Genomic DNA, 15,000 nt, shown 5'->3' with positions numbered 1-15,000 from the left:
ACGACTAACTGTACCGTCCCTTAAGGAGAAAAATAACACATAATGTTCGGAATAATCGCCGGGTGAATGCAGGAGTAAGCGGAATTTCAAGGTAGGTGCGTCAATGCATAATGACGTGGTAGCGCAAAGATATTTATATATTGCTTATCAAACACACCATGCAATATCGTATTTCATGACTGAGGCATTAACACGAATTTAGGATCCACGTTATTTGATGACTCTCCAAACATGTGTTTCGTTGAAGCTGTCGCACGGAGGGTTACCAGGAACAAAAATACCAGACGTGGTAACAGGAAGGGTGACTGGGTGTGAGTGAGTGGATAGAGAAGGCCATTCGAGTGCCGGCACCCACAGCGGCCAGACCGAGGTGTGTGTGGTGTGCGGTCCGTCCATATTTCGCTATTATTACGTACGTGTGTATGTGTGTATTTATAGTTATAATTATAGAAATGCTTCAGAAATGTGCATTATCGCCAAAAAATTAAAAGTAATTTTTGTTGTTTTAAAGAATTTTTCATTGATAAAATATGTGATGTGGTTGAATTGAACATACTGTGTTTCGTATTCAGGTGGTACGGGAAAATGGAGTTATTTGTGATACAACTTTCAACTAGATGTAACAGCATATTCGCATGCGCGTTCCATTTAGGCCACCGTGCACTGCATTATATTGCTGATAAGTTTGTACCTACAAGAGAAAGGGTGGTGACTCTTATAGTCGTCCATTCTGTGTATGGACTGTTAAGTAAGATAAATATGATTTAGATAAATAGGGGATATGCAAGAATATAGCTTTTATTTATGTATAGCTAGACAAAAAAGTGATCAGACCGAGAGAGAGAGAGAGAGAGAGAGAGAGAGAGAGAGAGAGAGAGAGAGAGAGAGAGAGAGAGAGAGAGAGAGAGAGAGAGGAGAGAGAGAGAGAGAGAGAGAGAGAGGGAGAGGGAGAGAGAGAGAGAGAGAGAGAGAGAGAGAGAGAGAGAGAGAGAGAGAGAGAGAGAGAGAGAGAGAGAGAGAGAGAAAAGTAAGAGCGAAAGTAAAAGCGAAAGTAGAAGAGAAATTCCAGTATAGTAGAGCAGTTATACTACAAGTACGAATTGCTTGGCTCTGCAAATTCTCAACCGCGTCCTTTGGTCTGCCAGGTTCAAGGTCACCATTACTACACGTGAAGACTTTTGTTTGTTTGTTTGTTTTTTCTGTCGTTACATTTTCGGCATTATATAGTACATATCGTTAACATAACGCCTGTAAACAAAATACTCCACGATGAAACTGGGCTGAAAAGTGAACAGTTATTGCGGAAGTGTGTTTTTAAGCCAGTGTGAAGGTTGTTGCTGGGGATAGAGGAGTATACTTCCTGTTCAAATTAACATTTTAATGAATATATATCACCAACATTTATTTTCTGTTGTATTCTTAATTATATATTTACCATTTGGAACGCTATGGATTAGGCATAAAATATAATAAGTCCTCTATTACCCGCGAATGATAATACTGATAATGAAATATGGTATCTGGCGAAGAGACAGTTGCCACGTTGTCTTTATTGGTAGCACTGCACTGATTTACAACATTCATCATAAGCCGTTAAATAAATGTATTCGGAAAATTAAGACACCCATTACATAAGAAAGAAAACGAATAAAACAATCCACAGATAGACTCTCGAATACACGTCCCAATGTTAAAAATTAAAGGACATGGGAGTTTCACTTGAGAGGGAGGTTCCACACGACCATCAGGAGTGCAACAAAGGGACCCCTTGTTATGAGCCCTTAAAAGATTGCAATTGCAAGTCTTAGAGGCTCGGTGCCAGATATTTTGTGCCGTGCCTGCAACAACTATATATAGACGGTTCGTTTGAAGGTTGTCTTGTGTTGTAATTAGATTTTTTAAAAGTAAAATTTAAGTTGAATAACAGCTCTGATTACCGGCCCGGTTAAGTGCAACTGCAGAATATTTACTCGAAAGTATGCATATTCAGTAAATATAATGAATATTGAGTGCAGAAGTGTGGCGTTATCTTTTTTTGCTTAGATATATAGATAGATGTACGTAGATAGATGTAGCTTAGTGTTTTAAACAAAAGCATTATTAAGGTATTAGCAGTTCTGTGTCAGTGATGATGCCCAGAGTGTTCGTTATATGATAATATAACGAACACTATGGGCATATATATATTTTTTATTTTATTGTTTTGAAGTTAAAGTGAAAGCCCAAGAAGGTCCAAATAAGAACATTTTCATCTTAGAATTATTGTTCAGAGGAAGTGGTGTGTGACCTACATGATATGTATTGTTATACAAATCACAGAAATACCTTATATTGTACATCAGAAAGCTTTATTGATCAGTCAAGGGGGATGTTTAGTATATAATCTCTCTGTCTGAGGTCTGCAAAGTGCATTGAAATAATTTATTCAGAGGCCTATTATTATTGGCAATAACTACTGTGGCTATTTTAGCATATTTTTGTGATACATATATTATATAATTGATTTATTGAATAACCAGTAGTGATCTAAATTATATAAAGAACAACCAGTTTTTTAATATTGACAGCTAGATAGATTTCCCTATCGAAACACAAGTATTGTAAAATAATTTGCCCAAATGAAGGATAGTGATATAACTGATTATTGCAAAGGTCATTCAGAGGTTTTGCTATTGCACAGATCAACAACCACAGTGTATATTCAGCCAAATAACAGTTTGTAAATAATAAATCATTTTATTGGTAAAAGATTGGAGGCGAGTTGGCTGTAGTCGATGCACAAAGTAGAGAGGCAGTAGTGTCACATGATGTAGTCCAGATGTAGATGTAATCATGTTTCAGATCTGAAATTATTTATTTATTTATTTATTTATTTTTTAGACTTTTCTACGGGGAAATGTTGGCCCAAGTGTCTCGGTACCCACTGCGTGTCCCTGTGCGGATTATGCCAGTAAGTATAGTTTGCTATGTTTCTCATCTCAAACAATGATTGAATTATTATAAAACAGAAGAGGATTATTGTATTTAAAGTTAGAATATGGAGCTTTACATTTCATTTATCTAATACAGGGAGAAGAATTATTTATATATTTATTTATTTATTTATATATATATATATATATATATATATATATATATATATATATATATATATATATATATATATATATATATATATATATATATATATATATATATATATTCTTCTTTTAACGGTAGGTTCATGTCTGAGCCGCCGTGGTCACAGCATGATACTTTATTGTAGTTTTCATGTTGTGATGCTCTTGGAGTGAGTACATGGTAGGGTCCCCAATTCCTTTCCACGGAGAGTGCCGGTGTTACCTTTTAGGCAATCATTCTCTCTATTTATCCGGGCTTGGGACCAGCACTTGACTTGGGCTGGCTTGGCCACCCAGTGGCTAGGTAGGCAATCAAGGTGAAGTTCCCTGCGCAAGGGAACAACGCGGCGGTCGGTGACTCGAACCCTCGAATTCAGATTGCCGTCGTGACAGTCTTGAGTCCGACGCTCTAACCATTCGGCCACTGCGGCCTTATATTATATATATATATATATATATATATATATATATATATATATATATATATATATATATATATATATATATATATATATATTTTTTTTTTTTTTTTTTTTTTTTTTTTTTTTTTTTTTTGTCATCGTCATAACCAGACCTACAGTTATTTAATATGATTGTCATTACAGGGGAGACGCAGACCACAGGCAGTGCACCAGGATCGTTTTATTCAGCAAGGGGCAGCTCTCTTGGCTGGATTAGGCTTGTGTATTTCATCTTTTTCCCTGAAGAAACTCTCAGCCATGCCACACAAACCAAGACGCCTGATCTAGATATTGCATAAGTGAAATATTGAAATTTGTGATTTGAAAATGAAAGTGATTTAGGTCAGTTGCATAGACTTGCACACTGATTTTTCAAATGTATCAGCTATATTTTATTTCCAGTGATAGCGGGGTAAATATCCAGCAATATATTTTTTTTTTTACTTACTATTAAATCTTGAATAGAAGAACATACAAATGTTATAGGGAGTCTTAAAGATTAGCTGTGAAAAAATCCACCATTATGTAGGTTGTATGTTGTCATTTTACATTTTTAGACTGATGCTACATAATTTCAAATCCCTTCAAAACTATTATCTTCTATAGCATTGGATTGTAGACTTTTAAAATTTCATTATGCTTCAACTTCAGAGGAATAGCACTTTTTCTTATATTTGGTGATGCTTGTAGTGGATTGTGTATTTTTTACATACTACTGGTCTATAAAATCATAGCATTTTGTCCATTAAATGGCTATGAGTGTTTTTATGGCTATAGTAATTATCACAAAGGTTCACCAAATGTTTTCTTCAGATCTAGTAGTATTTTGTATGGCTGTATAAGAAGGTGCTCTTTGATTGGGAAAAAATGTGATAGAAACAAGGAAATCAAGTCTTTAGTCTTTATTTATTTTTCATTAGACTCCCAAATTGTGGATAACCAAAACTTAATTTCTTTACTCAAAATGAAAATAAGAAAAAAGTAGTCTCTTTTTTATTGATTATTTGTAGATATTCATAATATTGATATTCTGACTGAGAGACATCATGTCATGATGGCATAGTAATGACATGTTTACAAACTGGCATAAGCATCAATTCTCTTTGTTTTTTATTTATTTTGGTAACCTGTATTATGCAGTCTATTACAGTACTGCTGATGTGAATGAAATTAAGGGTTTATTCAGATATGATTTTTTTTTCTTCTTCTTCTTCTTAAGAGAAATATTGGCCATAAAGTCATTTCCACAGGAATTAAAAGCTTAAAGATACATTAAAGTTTTTCCTGTGCTTATATTGTAGTCATTAACTAATGAAAATAATTACAGATAGATGTCGAGCATAGACATAGATTATTTGCATTTAATCATCATTATACTGTTAAGTTCTAGCTATTAGACAAAACTCCTAAGTCCTGTACATTGGTTTACACAGAGGCTTTAGGCGAGAGGAACTGAGGTTATTTAGGTATTTTTTAATTATTTTATGCTATTGATCTTTATGTATTATAATGTAGGTATAATATTTTTATTTGAATTATTATGTGTATAATATTTGTGAGTGCATTATAGATGTGGTAATATTTGATTTTGCAATATTAGCTCTAACAGTCATGCTGTTCACATATCACAAATATAAATTTTCACATGTATATACCTTGTAGATCTCTCATTCTCTTCATAAGGTGAATCTTTGGGAATTAAGGTTAGATAGTTTCTATTTTTATACACAAACGCTCACACTGTATCTTGGTTTACCTATTTTTTTCCCATGGTTGTGTAACACCAAAAAGGGGATGTTCTAATTCTCAATTAGTATTACCCTTTGCTAGTCTATTTCATGTGGAGTTTACACTGAACCTGATTCCAAAGTTGCACCCCATCTCTTCTTTCAAGAATGAGTGTTATTCTTGAGGTTTGCATCATGTGTCTTCATTCCCTCATACATATAGAAAACTATTTGTTAATAAACAATGTTAATGTAATGCTAATTGTTTTCTAAAATCCTCATAAGTGATGACAAAAGGAATTTAGAAAATATCTTGTGAAAAAACATTATTTCTATAGAATGATTTTTTTTTGCTGGATATTACAGGTCTTCCATATAACCTGAATAAAATTTGAATAATACTCCATGTACCTCATATTGAGGATGCAAGCCAGGATATAAGATAAAAATCTCATTAAGAATAATCATAGATCTTAAGCTTTACAATACCCACATGTACATATTTAATCCAACATTCTATATTTGGTAATTACGCTGGCAACTGTCGACAATGATATGAAAAAATTGTCTTACCAAGGCACAATGTCAAGATGTCCAAACAAGGTTAAGCCTGGATTTACACAATTCCATCATGTGTAATATTAGTACAGTTTACAGATATTACACATACTACAGTTTGTTATGAAAAGAAAAATGCCTGGTTTCATTATTATTACTAATATCCAGTAATTATTTAAATATTTTTCTTCTGGTAAGGAACTTTATACAAATAAAATACTTTATTTTATGATGAGAATGTTTTATAAAAATATGAAGGATCAAAGTTCATTAAACTATTAACTATATAATGTAAATATTGTGCTGAAAATCACAGATGCATATATTATTTATAAGCAAAGAGTTGTTTCACAACTAATGGGGTTACTGAGTGATGGAACTGTGAGTAACATTATCCCATTTGTTTGGATTTACTCAAGAATACCAACTTCCCTATCTGGAAGAATTCCATTGATGCCATGTGCTAATAACAATGAAAATTAATTAATATCTTACAGTTACATTGCCATAGGGCAGCATATATATAATAATATATATATTATATATATATATATATATATATATATATATATATATATATATATATATATATATATATATATATATATATATATATTATATATATATATATATATATATATATATATATATATATATATATATATATATATATATATATATATATATATATATATATACCATAATGGGTTTGCCACTCAGGTGTCGAATTGTAAGCACAAAGAGGTATATCAGTACGGCGGTGAAGAATCTCATCTTTATTTGCAAACGTTTCGAAGGTTCACACAAGCCTTCATTCTCAATGCTGAAAGCAGAAACCAGATAATAATTTGTAGATAATTTACATTAACAAGGGGAGGTTCTGGAATTTTAACAAAATATGTAAATAAAACAGTAGACACAATAAGTAAAAACAAAATAAGATACAGAGAACATAGTGCAATAATATATGCTAACTGAAAATCATAGTATGAGATAAAGTATGTCAAACTAACCAGATTGGTTGTTTGTGGTAAAGGGTGGTTTAATGTGTAAACAAGCTAGTTGCAGTGGTTACGTTGTTTTGTTCTGGCTTCATCTTTTTGATTAGGAGGGATTCAGAGGTGATGAGGTCCTGGCGGGAAGAATGAGAGGATAAAATATTGAAATCTTTGTTCGAGAAAGGGTGTGAGTGTTCAAGTGAATGTTCTCTTATTGCCGAGAAGGGTGATTTGCTCAGCGGGAGGCCAGTTCTGAAGGACTTTCCTTTATGTTCGTAGATGTGGTGTTGTAGCCATCGTGAGGTTGACCCCACGTACCTTGCTTGGCAGCTAGGACAGGTAAATAAATATACCACATTAGAACATAAGTCAGAACTATAGTTCATAGGTTGTTTCATGAACTTTGCTATAGTATTGGTCTTACTGAAAAGAAAAATGAACTTAATCTGGGGATAGTTATTCTGTAAGAGTGTTTTTAACTGTTTCCTGATTTCATAGCTTAAATCACCCAAATATGGTAGTTTAACATACTTATGACAGTACAGACAGTTTGCTGGTTGGAGAATTTGTGCAAAAAAGTTTTAGTTATTTTATCAAACAACTGTAATGGGTATCCATTTGTTGTAAAGAAGTTTTTTAGAAATAAAAATTCTTGATGAAAGGCTGCCCAGTTACTACACAGATTGTAGGCCCTAGTGATCGGAGTTTTTATACTGTTAATTTTGTATATATATGGGGTACAACTGAGGAAGTGTAGGCCGAGGCCAGTGAATGTTGGTTTACGGTAAATACTAGTATGGAAGGTCCCGTTGTTATTGGTAACCATAGTATCTAAAAAGGATAGTTGGTTGTTCTTTTGCACTTCACATATAAAATTGATACTGGGGTGTTTGGAATTCAGAAAAGTTAGAAAAAGATTTACATGGGAAGGGTGACTAAACAGCAGATAAGTGTCGTCAATGTATCGACGATAATAAAGAGGTTTGAATTCAGACGAGCATTTTTCTAGCCAGTTTTGTTCGTGATAACAAAAGTAAAAACTGAATGATAGGCTGTGGTTTCAAGTAATTTTTTAAAGTTAACCTCATTTAATCCTAATTTGTTCAGGGAGTAGGTGTCCAAGGTTTTAGTTATTAATTCTGTGGTCTCTTGTAGTGGTACATTTGTAAATAGTGATTCAACATCAAAAGTCGCCATTGTGACGGGTTGTTGGAAGTTCAGTGATGTGATTTCTTTGGCAAAAAATGTGGAATTATCAATAGTACATTGAGTAGTAGTTATGGGAGCGATGATGGGGACCAGAAATTTTGCAACATTATAATTAAAAGTACCAATTGATGAAATGATGGGTCTTAGGGGAATATTTGCCTTGTGAACTTTAGGCAGCCCATAAAGTGTGACAGGTCTGGAGCCAAAAGCCATCATGAGAAGGTTGTAGGTGCTAACATTGATAGATGATTTAATTGTACGAAGCAATCTATTTAATTTGTCTTCCAGGTATAGGAAGTGGGTGGAAACTTCAGCTGTAATTTGTTTGAATTTTGTGTGGTCATTGAGAATAGCCATCATCTTTTGTATATAGTCACATTTGTTTAAGATAACAACTCCACGTCCTTTGTCTGGTTTGGTAATTATTATTGTGTTGTCTTTTTGTAGGGATTGTAAAGGTGACAAGAAATCCTTAGAATCATGAATTTGCCTTGACTGCTGCAAGAATTTTCTAAAAGTGTTGTTGGCTATAGTTGTGATGTTATTTGTTACATTATTGAAGTTGTTGTTATAAATATCACAATATTTTTATGGTGTTACAAAGTTTCTCAAAATACAGATAAAATCTATGAAAAGGAATTTTGGTTTGGGGTAGGCAGTAATCTAAGCCATAGGCTAGTACATCTTTTTGTTCTTCAGTTAAAACTTTGTTAGAGAGGTTAAAAATTACTTTGTTCTTGTCTACTTTTTATTGTACTATGTTCTCTGTATCTTATTTTGTTTTTACTTATTGTGTCTACTGTTTTATTTACATATTTTGTTAAAATTCCAGAACCTCCCCTTGTTAATGTAAATTATCTACAAATTATTATCTGGTTTCTGCTTTCAGCATTGAGAATGAAGGCTTGTGTGAACCTTCGAAACGTTTGCAAATAAAGATGAGATTCTTCACGGCCGTATTGATATACCTCAGTGTGCTTATATATATATATATATATATATATATATATATATATTACATATATATACATATATAATATATCATATATATATATATATATATATATAATATATATACTATATATATATATATATATATATATATATATATATATATATTATACATATATATCTATATATATATATATATATATATATATATATATATATATATATATTATATATATATAATATATATATATATATATATATATATATATATATATATATATATATATATATATATATATATATATATATGGAAGATTAGGAATCTTCCATGAGTGTTAGAAAAGAAAGGAAAATCAAGAGTGCTGGGCACAAGCGAAAAAAAAACTTGATGATGGATGATGGGACATCGTATGACGTACGATCACGTGATGATGATGTGTGTGAGGGAGCGACCGGCAGGCTGACCCCGGGTCGCTTCCCTATTCGTCTGTGGGACGCTATTCAAGAGAGATCTACGGAGAAACCATGACCAGAGTGTCTTTGGTGGTTATTTTGGTAAGCAGGGCTTGTCAGTTATCTTTATCGAGTTTTAAAGAACGTTCCATTTCAATATAGATTTAATGTATTTCAAGAGAATATTGACTTACTGTAATTATATTGTAAAATTAAAAATAGTAAAATATAGAAAACTTTAACTTTAGTTTACTCAATCCCTTCATTACAAGAATTATGATTTTAATATTAAAATGATTAATTCACTTTGAGGAGATCTGTTTTTTCCTGTTTTCTAATAAAACATCGGAGATGGCGGCGATTATATTTTAATAGAAATCTAATAATATTTTTATTTATCCAGACTTTCATGTCTTGCCCTCTGTCATTTCCTACCACTGTAATACTTAATTGGGAATACTTGTGTAAATTTGATCCACGGAGTGAGTTTTGTACAAAAAAAAACAAAAAAACTTGAAGGATGGGAATTAATCTTCCCTTGTGGTTTCAGGTAGTGTCGGGCGTTTTAGTTTTTGTTTCTTGAAGTGACCACTGTGCACTGTATCCCCTATTTTTCTGTGTTTTTAACATTAGCAGTAACATTTTAAAGTTTAGTAGCAGTAGTTTTAAGTTGCCTATACGTACAGAGTACGTAATGATTAACCATATTTATACATAATGTATATATATTGACATTTAAGCTGATATATATATATATATACATACATATATATATATATATATATATATATATATATATATATATATATATATATATATATATATATATATATATATATATATATATATATATTCTTTTATCATCTTTTAGTTTTACTATAATTCCTATGTTGCTTTTGATTGATAGCTTATATGTTAACTTAATATATTCCCTTACAGAGCTAGCAATACTCCTTAAGGCATATCAATAGCATTTAAGTTTTGTTGTGCTTGATTCACTTGTTTCCTTGTACTAAGTAGAGTCTTTCACTGTAGTATGTTTATGAATATACGTTTTACTTGTCCATTTGGGTTTGCAACATGTTCTAAAGGGTTGTTTTAACTACTAAGTAATTGCATTTTTTCTCATTCGTATAGTGAAGTGAAGTGAGAAGTGGTGATGCTTGTTGCTGGCATGTGCGGGTAGAAGAGCGGGGCGGTAAGAGGTCTGCATAGTCAAGCGCTACGTAGATATAACAATCCTTGTTTTCACCTGTCGTTCGCATTCGTGTGATGACGTCACATTATAACGTCATAAACTCCACTTCTGACGTCACGGGCCTCCCCACATGTGAGTCGCGTTAGGAGGATGCCGACTGCGGAAATTTTCCCGGGGGAAACTGTCACGCGCCGACCTTGCCTGTCAGCGGCTTTGTGAGCGGGGGTTCCCATCTGTTTCTTTACAGCGTACTTTTCTTAGTTTTCGATGGGCGATGTGTACTATATTTTCATATTTTTTCATATTTGGTATCATAATATAATTGATATTAAGATTAATGGATAGCTCTAGGTATAGTATTTTGCTGAATAAATTTGTTGAAGATTTTGTGTTTCGTAGTTAAATCTACCGTGACACCTAAATCTTTCTTATCTTGAGTAGGATCTTAATTTAGTTAAAGACTCCGTAATTAAGTGGGCGATTGAGCGCGCTCCTGCAAGCGGTCGTGGCAGACCTACTATGATATGTGGATATTGTCAGAAGACAGGTCATACCATGGATTGATGTTTCCTTTTTGATCAAAAGTTAAGAGGATTGTCAGGGATACGTTAAAAGATGGAAACAGAAACTAAATGTTTTAACCGCGGGAAAATTAGCCATTTCGCGAGAAATTGTCCAGAGCCAAAAACTACTTAAAAAAACTAGTAAACACAAGGGGGGTTTCAGTCCTTCCTGGAGATGCCCATGATTTGCAGAATAAGGCAAGGGAATATAGTCAAGATAGTAGAGACGTTGTTAAGATCCTGTTCCTGGGGGATAGTGAAGGGATGCTGTTATTTGATGTTTATCTTGGGGATAAGTGCATTACAGCACTCTTCGACACATGAGAAGTTTCCTTAGTACATAGTGAAGTGCTGAAAGAGCTAAGTATGTCCTATGAGCAGGCTAGGAAATCTGTTCGTTGGGGGGATGGGTCTTTCCTAAATCACAGAAGGGAGATAGATCTCACTTTTAATGTAGGGAAGATAAAGACTTCATTTGTGTTCTTGGTGGTGGATACCTGGGTTTACCATGCCAGATGCTGATAGGAAATTATTTTGCGGACACATATAGGGTTGTATATACATCATGCCCTACTACCTTGTCCGTTAACGGTCAGGATGTGAGGGTTGAGCGTAGTAATAAGAAATCTGTCGCCTCCATGGCAACCGTAGGTCTGAAGGGACGCTGGAGGACCAAGACGGGGAAAGCTGCAGGGGCCCCTGTAAAGTTTTCCCGCCTGGGAGAGGTGGATTTAAATTATGCTACGGATGTGTGCTCTAAAAATGAGGTTGCAATAGACAATAACAGGGTTATTGATAAGAAAATTACTTTAGTTAATAGCGGGGCTATTGATGAGGATGCCATAGATAATAACAGGGTTATTAATGAGAAAATTACTTTAGTTAATGGCGGGGCTGTAGATGAGGTTGCTGTGGGTTATCAATAAGATTTTTTTTTAGATAATAGTGCGGCTATAGATGATGTTACTATTGATAATAGCGGGTTTGTTAATGAGAGGATTACATTAAATAATAGCGGGGCTATTGATGAGAAGGTGACAAGAGATAGTAGCGGGGCTACAGATGTTTTTCCAGCAGAGGATCTAATAGTAGTTCTTTAGGAAATTTGATGGTATGTCTGACCTTCCCTTTACCAGGCCACCAAATGGAGGCTTTCCTGGTCCTTGCCTTCCCCAGACCCATCTTGAACTCTACGGCTTTTATCCATACCCAGATTTCTGCCGCTGTTCTTCTTGTTTCAGAGGCCAGGGACCTGTTTGTGGAGAAGAGGGACCTTATTGACTGCAAAGCAATTCAACCGGGATGAGGTGTCTGTCCGGCCGATGCTGCCCTGGATTATGTCACGTCCTCGAGAAGAGAATCTAGTCTTCAGCTGTGTAAACCAAGGAAAATTTAATAAAATTGTGACAAAGTCCAGGGAGGTCCTTAAGATGGGCACTCTAACAGAACCATCTGGTTGCGGAGTGTCAGCAAACACTTTCATTCTACCAGCTCTGTCAACCTCCCTGGCACAAACGACATTGGAAGTTACGCCCAAGGTTCGCTCATGTGGATGAACTCTTAGAGAAGATCATAGAAGAACTTACACTAAAAGATTCTGGTCACCGAGCCTCCTTATTAACACGAATGGATGTTTCGACTCTCCTGGAGCGCTCTTGGGTGCGAACATATACAGAACAAACAAAAACTAAATGTGATAGTAATGTGGCCTTGTGGGTTCTCACAATGGTGAACACTTTATATATAGTTGAAAAAAATGTGTGTCAAGTTATATCGGTGGGCAAAAAGGAACTATGCTGTGCGTATTGTGACAGAAGAAATAGCAGTAAATTAAATGTTATCCTCTCCCCAAAGTGCCACAGAAGTATATGAAACTCGATCTTTTGGTATCGGTGTGAGCTACATAGCTCACAACAGATGTAAGGCCCCTCCTGCCTCCCGATAGCCTACAGGTCACCTGTGGGCATGTACCTGTATGCCCCCCGTGAAGGGTTACCCCGTACAGGTTCCCTATATTCATTTACTTTTTTCTCTTACTTTAGTGAGCGTGTGGATACGATCTGTTGTTGAGAATCCACTGCGGAAGCCTGCCCGTTTTCTAGGCTGGTTAGAATCCAGACTGTCAGAGATGGAAGTTGTGATGACTTTTGTGAACAGTTTGTGGGTAACTGAAAGGAAGCTTATAGGTCGGTAGTTTTTAGATCCTTACTACCCCTTTTTTATGCATCAAAATAGTTGCATTTTTCTAGGCTTTTGGATTATTTTCATTGAGAAGGCATTTGTTAAAAAGATTGGATAGTTTCAATACTAATTCCGTTTTCACCTAGTATTTTCTCTTCATGCCTTTAAGCCTCTTTTTCTTTCTTCTGTTTTGATGTTAGGTACATCTCTAGTTACCTTGTTCGCTTCTATCTCTGGCTGTTCATTTGAGTTGTATAACTCTCTGTAAAAGTCTTCCACTGCTCTTCTGATTTCATTCTTATTATATATCACTTCTCCGTCTGGTTTCTTTATTGCATACATTTGATTTCTCCCTATTCCGAGTCTCCTTTTAACTGTTTTCATGCTGGTACCTGAGGTCTGTTTCATTTATTATTTGAGTATTGTATTTCCGAACATCTGTCTTCTTTTTATTTATAGTCTGTTATTTCAGTTAATTCTATTTTGTCCCTGTTTAAGGATACTTCCATGGCCCTACGTTTCTGCATAAGCTGTTTAGTTTCTACCGAGATCTTGCTGGGGCTTTGTTTGACGTTCTTACCGCTTACTTCAAGTGCAGCTTCTTTTATTATGTCATTAAACTGTTTGTTGTTGAAATTGTTCAGTGTTGAGATCTTCGTCGCTGAGAAGTGAATATCTGTTTTAGATGTTAAAATTAAATTCTGTCGCTCTGGTCTTCAAGTTAGTTAAATTTGGCTGCGGTTTTCGTATGAGTTTATTCCCTTACCTTCCGAGGTGCACTTTAATTTGGCCTCTGAACATTCCATGGTATGCCAGCATTTACTTTATTAGTAACTTCCACATTTTACTATATCGCGCCTGTTTGAAATTATGAGGTTAATTTCGTCTTAGATGTCAGATGGCGACTTCCATGTCGCCTTTGACGGTCTACTCTTTTTTCGGTGGCTGAATGGTTAGAGCGTCGGACTCAAGACTGTCACAACGGCAATCTGAGTTCGAGGGTTCGAGTCACCGACCGCCGCGTTGTTTCCTTGGTCAAGGAACTTCACCTCGATTGCCCTACTTAGCCTTTTTGGGTGGGCAAGCCACCCCAAGCCAGTGCCAGGTAAATAAGAGAAATGATTACCAAAAAGGGTGAAAATGGCAATTTCCGTGGAAGAAACGGGGGACCTACCACTTTACTCACTCCAAGATCATCACAACATGAAATACAATTAAGTATCATGCTGTGACCGTCAGTGTCAGCATCGGACGGGGCACCATACAAAAAAAAAAAAAAAAAAAAGTATTCATGATATTGAGTGATCGAGCCTCCTCACAATCGATTAGCATTGTCCACTCTCATTCCTTGTGTTTTCTTCTGTCTTTTTTACTTTTTTTTGGCATTAATATATCCCATAATTATTGTGAAATGGATTTTTACCTCCCCTCCCCTGGCTAAATGAACGTCTTCATAGAATCTCTATTTTTCTTCATCACTGTGGCTGCAGGTTGGAGTATAGACTTTGAACTATCTTTAAGTTGTACCTATTGTTTTAGTTTTACTGAAGCCACTTTTCGCTTTACTACAGAATTCCACGAT

At 34.8% G+C, this 15,000-nt stretch overlaps 1 long non-coding RNA gene across 4 annotated transcripts in view; it reads left to right on the top strand.

Moving 5' to 3' along the window:
- Positions 1-5,563, top strand: part of LOC119569213 — a 13,552-nt gene extending 7,989 nt beyond the window's left edge. Inside the window, exons 1-3 of one of the 4 annotated variants that reach the window (XR_005228232.1) lie at positions 288-370; positions 2,881-2,950; positions 3,725-5,563. This is a non-coding gene — a long non-coding RNA (uncharacterized LOC119569213). Of the gene's footprint in view, positions 1-287; positions 413-1,581; positions 1,861-2,880; positions 2,951-3,724 lie in introns of those variants that run through there. The other 3 variants (XR_005228233.1, XR_005228231.1, XR_005228227.1) reach the window with 3 other exon arrangements.
- The last annotated feature ends 9,437 nt before the right edge of the window (positions 5,564-15,000 follow it).

The sequence above is a fragment of the Penaeus monodon genome, chromosome 4 (genome assembly GCF_015228065.2).
Source record: "Penaeus monodon isolate SGIC_2016 chromosome 4, NSTDA_Pmon_1, whole genome shotgun sequence".
NCBI lineage: Eukaryota > Metazoa > Arthropoda > Malacostraca > Decapoda > Penaeidae > Penaeus > Penaeus monodon.
The sequence above is the reverse complement of the archived record's forward strand: the minus strand, read 5'-3'. Positions and strand labels throughout refer to the sequence as shown.